We start from the raw sequence: 14567 nt of genomic DNA, 5'->3' as shown, positions 1-14567 counted from the left end.
AACAATTAACAACATGGAACAACATTACACATGGAAAACATTAAAATAAATGGAATAACATTAACAACATAACACATGGAAAATAAAACATGGAACTAACAAATGAACAACATAACAACATGGAATAACATTAACAAATTAACATGGAATAATTACACATGACAACATTAACAACATGGGAATACATTACATGGAATAACATTAACAACATGGAACAACATTAACACATGGAAAACATTAACACATGAACACATAAAAATGGAAAACATTAACAACATGGAATAACATTAACAACATGGAACAACATTAACAACTGAATAACATTAACACATGGAATAACATTAACATGGATAAAATAGTCCTTGGTCTCATTTCCTTTATTGACTACTTTGAAGTTATTTGAAAAATATGCAATTAGTGGTGAACTAAAAATACATATAGTAGCAATTATATTGAACACATCTTAAATTCTTAAATCTTTAAGAGTCTATTGATGCACATCTGTGTCAATCTAGTGAACGCAATAAAAAAATCACCATCAAAATTTGTCAGTTTAGAGCGAGAGATATTTGCATGGGCTGAGTCTCAATCCACCACATTGCCTATGGGCTGAGTCTCAATCCACCACATCCGCCTCTGGGCTGAGTCTCAATCCACCACATCCGCCTTGGGCTGAGTTAATCCACCACATCCCTATGGGCTGAGTCTCAATCCACCACATCCGCTCTGGGCTGAGTCTCAATCCACCACATCCGCCTATGGGCTGAGTCTCAACCCACCATCCGCCTATGGGCTGAGTTCAATCCACCACATGCCTCTGGGCTGAGTCTCAATCCACCACATCCGCCTATGGGCTGAGTCTCAATCACCACATCCGCCTATGGGCTGAGTCTCAATCACACTCATCCGTCTGGGCTGAGTCTCAATACCACATCGCTATGGGCTGAGTCTCAATCCACCACATCCGCCTATGGGCTGAGTCTCAATCCACCCATCCGCCTATGGGCTGAGTCTCAATCCACCACATCCTATGGGTGAGTCTCAATCCACACATCCGCCTATGGGCTGAGTCTCAATCCACCTCATCCGCCTATGGGCTGAGTCTCAATCCACCACATCCGCCTATGGGCTGAGTCTCAATCCACCACATCCGCCTATGGGCTGAGTCTCAATCCACCACATCCGCCTATGTCGCCCTTCCTCATCTGCGGAGGAAGGTGGCCGAGCTCCAGCTGTGTTTGTCAGACCATGAGATATCCCGAAAATCAGTTCTCTCACCAGAAACGTCTGTAGCATCCGAACGGTTTGGCCTACTAACTCTATGGAAAGACGAGACTCTCACAAACAACATGGTGTTCTCCGTTTCGCTTTACGACCCACACAAGAGTCTGAGAATCGTCTGAAGGTAACCCATACAAATGAATGGAAGTATAGAAGTAGTTTTGTGCCAACAAAAATAAGGGGTTAAATATGTGTCTAAAAAAACTAAAATATGTGTCCAAAAAAACAAAAATATTTCCTAAGTGTTCTTACATCTCGTAGATATAGGACAGATCACTTCAAAACAACGATGGTATAAAATGATGGTATATAAAAAACTAGAGAAACTAGAGTAACATAACATGCAGAAACAACAAACTATCTTCATCATGTATGGATGACAAAGAAGAATGACTCGTCCCCTGTCATCCCCTGGGGTTTCCCCAAAACTACTTTAGTCTCGTTAGAAGTGTGGATGAACCATCCCTGGCAGTAGGCGGATTCAAACCGACGCCGTTTGCTCATTTCAGCCTTCATGTAGAAGACAAACMGCTGGATCTCCTCATCATCCTTCCTGATGCTTTTCAGTCTGTTTGTCACAAGACTGAAAGGARGTGTACATGTTAAAGCTTTCAAAAACATTTCTTTATGATGTATTTTTTGACTGTCTTTTAATTWTWATTTTTTTTACCATTTCTGAATGTTATTCAATGTGTTTCTTTAAGCTATAATAGTAAAGGCCAAATTCAATATTTGATCAAATATACCTAAAGTCCTAAAATTCAAAATCAAATAGCTAAAATGATRCATGGTATGACCATCTTAAAACAATTCCATATGTTAGTTTAGTAGATCTTGGATTAAATGTTGTGTTAAGGTAAACCCAGGAATGATCCTGGATAAAGTAAGGTACATCTGGGTGAGAACTCAAGGTAATAAATGTCAGAGTATGTATTTAKAWWWTTTTACTATGTATTTTGGGTGCTAGACCCATGGTAAATATCCCTTTCTTGTACTTTTTAGAAATTATTTTATGACCTGAACCTAAATACATGCAATTATGTGAATACCAAATGCAAATATACCCAAAGCGCTCACCAACAATATAGTGCCATCTGTATGTCTCATTGAACTGAAATAGTGAAAATACACCTGAAGATCTCGCCAAATTGTAAAATATATATTTTTAAAATCTGTTAAAAAACATGGGAGCCTGTAATTGTAAAGAACAGGCTGTTGAGACTGAAGACAAATGGTCTCCGGACAACCAAGTAGCTCAGAGTTGTAGGACTTCTCTCAAGATGAGTAAATGGAGTATTTTCCTAAATCACAAGTTGACGGACACCATCTGGCCAAAGGGTGGTTCCCTGGACCGAGCAAGAATCAAACGCTGCCACAAAAAGTCATTTGAAATGAAACACGGTCGGGACCGTGACCAATGCCTCATGACATTAACATTATTTTACAGTTTGGCTCATTTGAAAACACCAGACTTCGGTGGTTGAATCTCACAAACATAACATCCAAAAACTAGATGAGGAACTAGAGTGTCACGTTCCTGACRTTATTTTCCTTTGTTTAACTTTGTTTAGTTGGTCAGGACGTGAGCTGGGTGGGTAGTCTATGTTATGTGTTTCTATGTTGGGTTCAATGTGTTGCCTGATATGGTTCTCAATTAGGGGCAGGTGTTTGACGTTTCTTCTGATTGAGAACCATATTAAGGTAGGTTGTTCACACTGTTTGTTTGTGGGTGATTGTTGCTGTGTCTGTGTTTGTTACACCACACGGTACTGTCTCGTCTCGTTTGTTCGTTCGTTCTTTCCTGTTCGTGCGTTCATTGTTTTTTATGTTCACAAGTTCAGGTCTGTTTAACGTCGTTTGTTGTTTTGTAGTTTATTCAAGTGTTCTTCGTGTTTCGTCTTCATTHAATAAATCATTATGTCTACATACCTCGCTGCGTGTTGGTCCGATCCATGCTCCTCCTCGTCTGAGGAGGAGAACGAATATGACAGCCGTTACATAGAGTCACAAAGATCTCAAATTGAAGACCTCATCCAACGGGCCATATGCCTACCCCAACAGAACACGCTCCCCACTCCGTAGCAGAAAAACTAACCAGGTGCTGACATGGCTGCGAAAGCAGCAGCGCCCATGGTTCCTCCTCCCCTCACGGGACTCACCCACGGTTCCTCCTCCCCTCACGGGACTCACCCACGGTTCCTCCTCCCCTGCACGGACTCACCCACCGGTTCCTCCTCCCCTCACGGGACTCACCCACGGTTCCTCCTCCCCTCACGGGACTCACCCACGGTTCCTCCTCCCCTCACGGGACTCACCCATGGTTCCTCCTCCCCTCACGGGACTCACCCACGGTTCCTCCTCCCCTCACGGGACTCACCCACGGTTCCTCCGCCCCTCACGGGACTCACCCACGGTTCCTCCGCCCCTCACGGGAGTCACCCACGGTTCCTCCTCCCCTCACGGGACTCACCCACGGTTCCTCCTCCCCTCCCGGGACTCACCCACGGTTCCTCCTCCCCTCCCGGGACTCACCCATGGTTCCTCCTCCCCTCACGGGACTCACCCATGGTGACTGTACATACTTATACTGATGCTGTTAATATGCAAAACAATGCCGATACCGTTGAAGTGGTGTTTGACGTCTTCAGGCTGAAAACCCGATGATGACGGCGTCTGGCGCCACCCAGACGGCCGTACGGTGGCGCCACTCATACTCCTTCCCTATCTTGCACACATATAGTATCATGGAACGAGGCATGTGTCCAAGGAGAGATGTTAGGAATGTGTAGGAAAGAATGGTATTGTCCCGAATTTGGCCCAATTTGCAAAAACAATTGTTAAACTGCCAGATCTGAAACAATATGAAAGCAACCAGTCCAGTTACTGGAATGGGAACCAGATCACTACCATGGGAACCAGATCACTACCATGGGAACCAGATCACTACCATGGGAACCAGATCACTACCATGGGAACCCTTTGGAAAGCTTCAAATCAATGTCATCTATTTACCACCAAGTAAAGGGTAAAAATATTGTTTGTTTGTATTAGATACGTTCTCCACGTGGGTTGAAGTCGCCCCCACTAGGAAGAATGATGCTCCCACCGAAGCTAAAACCCTGATGAGAGACTATATTCCCAGATGGGGAGTGCCTGAGCACCTGGAAAGTGACCAGGGCCCGGAATTTATGACTGATAAACAGATGAACTGTCTCCTGTGAGTTTGATGTGTGATTGATAACCAAACAGATGAACTGTCTCCTGTGAGTTTGATGTGTGATTGATAACCAAACAGAGGACTCGTCTTTCTCCTGTGAGTTTGATGTGTGATTGATAACCAAACAGAGAACTCGTCTTTCTCCTGTGAGTTTGATGTGTGATTGATAACCAAACAGAGGACTCGGCTTTCTCCTGTGAGTTTGATGTGTGATTGATAACCAAACAGACTCGGCTTTCTCCTGTGAGTTTGATGTATGTGATAAGGGTAGAGTTACACTCTTGTCAGAATGGAAAGGCACTCCTTTGCCATTTGCTGATCGGGGGGGTGACTGCCAACTTGACCTTTGAGCATAAGTCTTCCCGCCTAATCAATCAGACGGAGACCGCTCAGGTCTGTGGGATGATAGTGCCACATGGTAACCTGCCTTTGGGAGGCAGATGTGGTAAAAACGTGGTATGCTAAAACTGTTAACACCCCTATCCTCTTCAGTTGTGACGCTGCATGTGATCGTGCTCTGTTACCACCTATGACACGGACAATTATAAAACTGGTGGTTCCAGCCCTGAATGCTGATGGGGGGGGGGGGGGGGGTATATGGCCAATATACCACGGCTAAAGGCTGTTCTTAGCACAACGATTCGCGGAGTGCCTGGATAGTCATTAGCGTGGTATATTGTCTATCTCCAACAAACCCTGAGGTGCCTTATTTTTATTATAAACTGGTTTAAAGTATTTTGTAATTTTAAACCTTTTGTCAAACCCGTGGTATACGGTCTGATATACCACGGCGGTCGCCAACCAGCATTCCGCGATGCGTCGTGCTAAGAACAGCCCTTAGCCGTGGTATATTGGCCATATACCACACCTCCTTGTACCTTACTGCTTAATTATACCACCCCTTTATCCAGAATCATCCTTGGCTAGCCTGGGGCGGTAACTTCTCAGATGATTGTAGTCACTGGAGGACGGCCCATTTTAATGACATTTCTCCTCTAATTGGAATCTCACTAACATTTCACAGTGATTGGTCCACACAGTCTAGATAACGATGTGGTGGCGTGAAACTAACCGCAGCCCCCCACTTCCCCTTCTCACTGCTGGTCGAGAGCGCGTGAAACTAAACGCAGGCCCCACTTCCCTTCTCCTGCTGGTCGAGAGCAAGAGGCTAAGACCGGCTTTATTCACTCACTCTTACATAATAATGATCCCACGAGTGCCAAAGGTCTCTAGGAAGACTACTTGTCCTGCGACACGTGCTCCATCTCCATTCGGTTCAATTCCCATGTCGTTACTGACCAGGGTAGGCTTTGTAACTGTCATTGTAAATAAGAATGTGTTCTTAACTGACTTGCCTAGTTAAATAAAGGTAAAAAAAATAAATAAATGTATTTAAAAAAAACACATGGTTTCAGGTGTTTGATGCCATTCTGTTCGCTCCGTTCCAGCCATTGTTGTGAGCTGTTCTCCCCTCAGCAGCCTCCACTGTCTATGGTAGAAGTTCCTATTGGAGATGGACTCCCGGGGAAGTGGTCACAGGGGAGGGCAATGCAAGTTGAGGGCTTGACTGTAATCACTCCTGTACCTTTCAGCAACGCTACTCATGACCAGATTCTATACCACACTGTCTAACATCTACTGTTCTATTTCAAACCACCAGCTGTTTCTCATGAKGGAACTAATCTCAGCTGCATCCTGGACATGGGAGAGCCCCTCAGCTGGTAACGAACACAGACATGTAAAGTCCCTATTGATTACTGTGTTGAAGTTATCTTTTCCCAACGACGCCACATTTTTTAGTTAACCTTTATTTAACTAGGCAAGTCAGTTAAGAACAAATTCTTATTTACAATGACGGCCTAGGAACAGTGGGTTAACTGCCTTGTTCAGGGGCAGAATGACAGATTTTTACCTTGTGAGCTCAGAGATTCGATCTAGCAACCTTTAGGTTACTGGCCCAACGCACTAACCACTAGGCTACCCTGCCGCTCCGTTGTTCCCTAGAACAACTGAACATACCCAGTCACTAACAGCAAACATACCTGTTCTGTACATTTCCACTATCCTTAAAGAACTCGCTGAGTTGCACGAATTGACTGAGTCTGCCGTGCCCATACCACCCAGTTGAAGGCTATCTCCATTATCCATTCCTCTGTAAATGTCAAGGTGAAAGCTGCAATTGGTTCCTTTAGCAGTGAAAGGGTGATTGGTGAACAAACTGTGACCTCTGGTAAACAACAATACTGTATGTGGGACACAATCTGGTCCTGGAATGACTCACTGCTGGTGAATGCCTGTAAACTGACTGTAGTTGTGCTCCGTACCTTTCATATGGGTTATGACCCGATGTCTGTGCTGCCTAGTGCCTGGCGGTTCAGAGGGCAGGTGTGATGATGTCACTACTGATTGTGAAAATGCTGGTAAAAGTGACCCCTTTGACGATGTAGGGAGTGACGTCTCGGTCCCTTGTACCACTACAATAAGGAGCCAGAGGACTATAGTTCGCCTGAAACACCATAATGTCTATTAGAGGGCTTTGAACCACCTGACCCCAATATCTATTAGAGGGCTTTGAACCACCTGACCCCAATATCTATTAGAGGGCCTTGAACCACCTGACCCCAATGTCTATTAGAGGGCCTTGAACCACCTAAACCCCAATGTCTATGAGGGCGTTCCCAATATCTATTAGAGGCATTGAACCCCCTAACCCCAATATCTATTAGAGGCCTTGAACCCCCAACCCCTGTCTATTAGAGGGCTTGAACCCCCAACCCCAATGTCTATTAGGGGCCTTGAACCACCTGACCCCAATGTCTATTAGAGGGCCTTGAACCCCTAACCCCAATGTCTATTAGAGGGCCTTGAACCCCTAACCCCAATGTCTATTAGAGGCCTTGAACCCCTAACCCCAATGTCTATTAGGGGCCTTGAACACTGCCCCAATGTCTATTAGAGGGCCTTGACACCCCTAACCCCAATGTCTATTAGAGGGCCTTGAACCCCCTAACCCCAATGTCTATTAGAGGGCTTGAACCCCTCTAATAATGTCTATTAGAGGGCCTTGAACCACCTACATGTTATTAGAGGGCTTGAACCCCTCTAACCCCATGTCTATTAGAGGGCCTTGAACACCTGACCCCAATGTATATTAGAGGGCTTGACCACCTGACCCAATGTCAGAGGGCCTTGAACCCCCTAACCCCAATGTCTATGAGGGCCATGAACCACCTCACCCCAATGTCTATTAGAGGGCCATGAACCACCTGACCCCAATGTCTATTAGAGGGCCATGAACCACCTAAACTCCAATGTCTATTAGAGGGCCTTGAACCACCTGACCCCAATATCTATTAGAGGGCCTTGAACCACATAACCCCGCTTTTGACACCTTGTAGAGTCCATGCCCCGACAAATTTAGGCTGTTCTGAGTGCAAAAGGGGGGACTGGGGGTGCAACTCAGTATTAGAAAGGTGTTCCTAATGTTTAGTATAGTCAGTGTATGCTCATCTGTGACCTTGTGAGGAGTTATTTGTGTATCTGTAGAAATATCTTCTCTTTAGGGAAGTACTATTGTACTGTTTTGGCGCAGACGCTCTCTCCTTGATGCGCTGCAATAAATATAATAAGAGAACCCAACTTGATACTCTCATTTTGTAGTTTCGTTTGTCAGGACCTTGCTAACATTAGTCTTAGCAGCAGAAAGCAGAAGGGTATGTGCTCACCTCAACACAGAGAGAGACTCTCTCTCCGTCCTTAACACACTTGAGGAAACAGTTAGAGCTGGTGAAGTTGAGGACCACAGGGACCCCCCGAAACTCTCCGTCCACACAGTCAGACTTGTAGTGATAGATGGTGATCTTCTCTGGAATAAATCAATCCAAAAAACAAATCAATAATCAGTTATTACCATAGTAACAAAAAACATTGGGATAAAGTTAGCGTTCGCAGTCTGTAGTCTAGACAGTTTAGACTGTCCATCATCAAGTTAATATTTGTACACTAATTGCCATTGCAACGTTTAATAAACACAGTTGTATATTTTTTATCACGATAAAAGAATACGAAAATCGACGGCATAATACAAAAACACATTATTCTATAACAAACCTGGAGTTGCTGACAAACTAGGAATACTCCACATCTTACGTGTAAGTTTACGCCGAAGGTACATGTGGTATAAATAGTTTTCAATAAAGATGTTGTCCAACTGTTTTACTTTTTCCAAGTTGCCCATTCCTCGTGACACTGAACACAAAAAGAGAGAAACAAACAGACCACATGGTCATCAGAAAATACAATGAAGAAGAGGAGGAAACACACCTCAACAAGCTCTTCGTTTGGATGATGTCATTGTTTGGGACCCATGGCAGAGCATTGGTGAAGCTACACAAGTGAAATAATCCCATGGTGCTAAGAGTGGAGGAGATGTGGAACGGGTCCAGTCTAGTTTATTACTATATAGACACTAGGGTGGAGGAGATGGGGAAAAGGATCCAGTCTGTTTATTACTATGTGGAGGAGATGTGGAAAGGATCCAGTCTAGTTATTACTATGTGGAGGAGATGTGGAAAGGATCCAGTCTAGTTTATTCACTATGTGAGGAGATGTGGAAAGGATCCAGTCTAGTTTATCACTATGTGGAGGAGATGTGGAAAGGATCCAGTCTAGTTTATAACTATATAGAGATGTGGAAAGGATCCAGTCTAGTTATTACTATGTGGAGGAGATGTGGAAAGGATCAAGTCAGGTTTATAAATATGTGGACATGGTGATTGTGATATGGTATTCATGACCAGGGTTTCACTTCTCTGTCGGAATGGCCATGGGAGATAGTGATGGTAATGAGGGAAGTGTATTTTACATTACAAATTAACCTGTATTACTCAGAAATTATGTGATGAAATGGTAATTCACAGTAATAAATGTGAAAATAAAATATGATAGATTCTATAAGCACCACTAGTCACGATTTGGAACTAGTTAGAGTGAAATCAATTGTAATTATACAGTAATAAAATATAAAAATGTAAATATGATTGTTTCTACAAGCACCGCTATTGCCCACGATTTGGAACCAGGTCGAGTTGAGTAAGTAGTATCAGAAAGTATCTGTAGTCACCATACAATGTCTTGTTAAATGCCAGATAAAAACCAGTTAGAACAGCAGAATAAAATGCTACAGCAGCACTGGRAGTACTGATACCATTAATAAAAGGAATAGCCTACTTACCAACCAGACGTGTTCTTTAGAAGTAAGCACCAGAACATGCCCAGGGTACACCCTGGTTAAATGAAAATGAAGGCTGGCCTGCTGTGTTGTAGCTTGTGGTTATATGCTGCCACCCCCCAGTGCTCATGTATCGTGTCTGCCTGGGTACGAAACCATCCCACTATCTATTGAACACAATCTTCTCCTGTCTTTCCTGTCCCCTCTACTCACTGTCCTATCAATTAAAAGCAAGTCAAAAAATACAAGTGGGCTGGGAACTGCCCCCACTGCTTAAAAATACATAATAATATTAAATCTTACCCAAGGTGACTTTGCTGGACTCTGCAACCATGACAACCTCGTTGAAGTTACAATCCGACTTGCCACAGTTGTGACAAGAGCTCCCGTCACCGCAGCCACGCCCCCTCACCACGGAGATTCTGGTGTTTGTCATGGCAACCAGGAACAGATCGTCAACCTCACCATCAGCTTTGTTGACATCCTCTTCTGTGAGGTCTTCCATGGGGCGATAGGAGTCACTTTATATAGGGACGATACATGACGTTATTATACATTTTTATGGAGATTCGTGTGAGGCCAATGGTCCATTAAAACAGGGTTTCCCAAACTCGGTCCCGGGGGCCRCCCTGGGTGAACGCTTTGGTTTTTACCCCAGCACTACAAAGCTGATTCAAATCATCAAAGCTTAATGATGAGTTGGTTATTTGAATCAGCTGTGTAGTGCTAGGGCAAAAAACTAAATGTGCCCCTGTTTGGGAAACATTAAAATACATTATACACTAAATATAATATGCGTGTCAACACACGTTCCAGGAATATACAGTGAGCTCCAAAAATATTGGACTGTGACATATTTTTGGGGTAGTTTGACTCTGTACTCAAGCACTTTGGATTTGAAATGATACAATGACTGTGAGGTTAAATTGCAGACTGTCAGCATTAATACAGCTAATGTATTATTTACTATTCATTTCTATTGGGCACAAAATTATCTAAAAAACAACCAAAACAAACAGCAAATGCATCCAACAAATTTGTAGAGTCACAAGCTTCATGTAGTCATTACGTGCTAGGAATATGGGACCAAATACTTAAATATGTATTAAAATAGTAAAAAGTTAAGTAAATTTGTCCCAATACTTTGCTCCCCTAAAATGTGGGGACTATGTACAAAAACAGTTCATGGATGATTGACTGACTGACTGAGTGATTGACTGATTGGTTAACTGACTGAGTGATTGAGTGGTTGGTTAACTGATTGATTCAGCCCACCTCTCCAGGTCATCCAGGTCATCCAGGTCGTCCAGGTCGTCCTCTCGTCTCATCTCCAGGCTGAAGCTGAGCATGGTGGTCTCCTTGGAGAACGGATGGAGAGCCCTGGCCTCAGCCTCCTCTGGGCATGTCTCTGGTGGAGGAGCCCTGCTGGCTTGGTGGACAGTCTAGAGAGATGGGAGGAGAACAGACTATCTGAATAACAACACTGATGACCTTCCTCTTTCTACCTGGAGGTGAAGAAAACTGTACCATAAACAATGGCATCATCGCTGTCAATTTAAGGGGCTTTATTAGCATGGGAAACATATGTTTACATTGCCAAAGCAAGTGAAATAGATCAAATTTAAATAAACAATTWAAAAAATTAACAGTAAACATTACTCACAAAAGTTCCAAAAGAATAAAGACATTACAAAAGTCATATTATGTCTATATACAGTGTTATAATGACGTGCAAATAGTTAAAGTACAAAATGGAAAATCAATCAGCATGAATATGGGTTGTATTTACAATGGTGTTTGTTCTTCACTGGTTGCCCTTTTCTTGTGGCAACAGGTCACAAATCTTGCTGCTGTGATGTCACACTGTGGTATTTCACCCAGTAGATATGGGAGTTTATCAAAATTGGATTRGTTTTCGAAATCTTTGTGGTTCTGTGTAATCTGAGGGAAATGTGTGTCTCTAATATGGTCATACATTTGGCAGGAGGTTAGGAAGTGCAGCTCAGTTTCCACCTCATTTTGTGGGCAGTGTGCACACAGCCTGTCTTCTCTTGAGAGCCAGGTCTGTCTACCGCGGGCCTTTCTCAATAGCATGGCTTATCCTCACTGAGTCTGTACATAGTCAAACCTTCCTTAAGTTTGGGTCAGTCACAGTTGTCAGGTATTCTGCCACTGTGTACTCTCTGTTTAGGGCCAAATAGCATTCTAGTTCTGCTCTGTTTTTTTGTAAATTCTTTCCAATGTATCAAGTAATTATCTTTTTGTTTTCTCATTATTTGGTTGGGTCTAATTGTGTTGCTGTCCTGGGGCTCTGTAGGGTGTGTTTCTGTTTGTGAACAGACCCCAGGACCAGCTTGCTTAGGGGACTCTTCTCCAGGTTCATCTCTCTGTAGGTGATTGATTTGTTTCCTTGTAACTGCTCTTTTCTGGATTTTGATTTTAGGGGTATCAGCCAATTTTCTGCTCTGCATGCATTATATGGTGATAGGTTTGCAGAATTAAGCATGCAGAGTCTGAATTTTGTGTTTGTCACATTTTGTGAATTCTTGGTTGGTGAGCGGGTAATGTGTTCTATAACTGATTCAAGTATTTTTAGCCAGATGCTAATTGGTATGCCGAATTTTATGTTCCTTTTGATGGCACATGTTCTTTGCCTTGTCTCTCAGATTGTTCACAGCTTTGTGGAAGTTACCTGTGGTCCTGATGTTAGGCCGAGGTATGTATAGTTTTTATGTGCTCTAGGGCAACAGTGTCTAGATGTAATTTTGTGTTTGTTGTCCTGGCAACTGAACATCTTTTGGAACACCATTATTTTTGTCTACTGAGATCTACTGTCAGGGCCCAGGTCTAACAAAATTCCCCGTCTCGATTCTCTCTCTGACTAATATTCAGATGAATGGGTGTCAAACGGTGACTCAAAACAAAACATCAATGTTGGTCACTTCTGGTAAATATCTTATTCATAGGTACACCTCAGTCACATCAAGCCATTGCTATGAAAATGATCAAGCCGCCCTCTACCAGCAGCATGGTTGCTATGAAAATGATCAAGCGCCCTCTACCAGCAGCATGGTTGCTATGACAATGAGCAAGCCGCCCTCTACCAGCAGCATGGTTGTCTATGACAATGAGCAAGCCGCCCTCTACCAGCAGCATGGTTGCTATGAAAATGATCAAGCCGCCCTCTACCAGCAGCATGGTTGCTATGACAATGAGCAAGCCGCCCTCTACCAGCAGCATGGTTGCTATGTCCGCGGTTTTCCTTCTAAATTGGGCTATGTTGAAAACAATATCCGCGGGTAAAATGTATTTGTCGCAGGTTTTTGAGCTACTTTTACATTCTTAAAAATAATTTCACTGTGACCTGCTGCTGCTGACTATCAGGCAGTGAGGCAGCCTGTTGCTGAGTGAGTGAGAGACTATTTTAACTATTTCACATCACTGTATATAGACAATATGACATCTGTAATGTCTATATTATTTTGGAACTTCTGCGAGTGTAATGTTTACTGTTCATTTGTTATTGTTTATTATCTACTTCACTTGCTTTAGCAATGTTAGCAATATGTATCCTATGCCAATAAAGCCCTTAACATTGAAATTGAGTGAGTGAGTGGTGGAGGAGTGAGTAGGGGTGAGTGAGTGAGTGGTGGGGGGGAGTGAGTAGGGGAGTGAGTAGGAGAGGAGTAGTAGGGGAGTGAGGTGAGTGGTGGGGGAGTGAGTGGAGGAGTGAGTGAGTGGTGGGGGAGTGAGTGGAGAAGTGAGTGGAGGAGTGAGTGAGTGGGGGGGAGTGAGTGGAGGAGTGAGTGAGTGTGGGGGGAGTGAGTGGAGGAGTGAGTGGAGGAGTGAGTGGAGGAGTGAGTGAGTGAGTGAGTGAGTGGGGGAGTGAGTGGGGGAGGAGTGAGTGTGAGTGTGGAGTGGTGGGGGAGTGAGTGGAGGAGTGAGTGATGATGGAGTGGTGGGGGAGTGAGTGGGGAGTGGAGGAGTGAGTAGTGAGGGAGTGAGTAGAGTAGTGAGTGAGAGTGGTGGGGAGTGAGAGGAGGAGTGAGTGAGTGAGTGGTGGGGGAGTGAGTGGAGGAGTGAGTGAGTGAGTGAGTGGTGGGGAGTGAGTGGAGGAGTGTGAGTGAGTGGTGGGGGAGTGAGTAGGGGAGTGAGTGAGTGAGTGAGTGGTGGGGGAGTGAGTAGGGGAGTGAGTGGTGAGTGAGTGAGGGTGGGGAGTGAGTAGGGGAGTGAGTGAGTGAGTGGTGGGGAGTGAGTGGAAGAGTGAGTGAGTGAGTGGTGGGGGAGTGATGGAGGAGTGAGTGAGTGGGTGGAGGAGTGATGGAGGAGTGAGTGAGTGAGGAGTGAGTGAGTGGTGGGGAGTGAGTAGGGGAGTGAGTGAGTGAGTGGTGGGGGAGTGAGTGGAGGAGTGAGTGAGTGAGTGGTGGGGGAGTGAGTGGAGGAGTGAGGAGTCATGTGAGTGAGAGGGGGAGTGAGGGAGCCGGAGCAGCACGTTGTGACACCTTTTTCCAGTTGTTAGGTGGCTATTTAGTGTCATTATGGAGACACCTACAGTATGGAGACACCTACAGTATGGAGACACCTACAGTATGAACACCTACAGTATGGAGGTATGGAGACACCTACAGTATGGAGACACTACAGTATGGAGACACCTACAGTATGGAGGTATGGAGACACCTACAGTATGGAGACACCTAAGTATGGAGACACCGTACATATGGGTATATGGAGACACCTACAGTATGGAGACACCTACAGTATGAGACACCTACAGTATGGAGACACCTACAGTATGGAGACACCTACAGTATGGAGACTACCTACAGTATGGAGACA

General features: G+C 44.2%; 1 pseudogene; it reads right to left on the bottom strand.

Moving 5' to 3' along the window:
* Window positions 1–1564: 1564 nt before the first annotated feature.
* LOC112076414 (uncharacterized) lies at window positions 1565–11170 on the bottom strand (annotated as a pseudogene).
* Window positions 11171–14567: the final 3397 nt, after the last annotated feature.

This window comes from Salvelinus sp. IW2-2015, unplaced genomic scaffold, assembly GCF_002910315.2.
Source record: "Salvelinus sp. IW2-2015 unplaced genomic scaffold, ASM291031v2 Un_scaffold3737, whole genome shotgun sequence".
NCBI classification, from domain to species: Eukaryota; Metazoa; Chordata; class Actinopteri; order Salmoniformes; family Salmonidae; genus Salvelinus; species Salvelinus sp. IW2-2015.
Note: the sequence above shows the minus strand (reverse complement) of the source record. Positions and strands in the feature narration are given on the sequence as shown.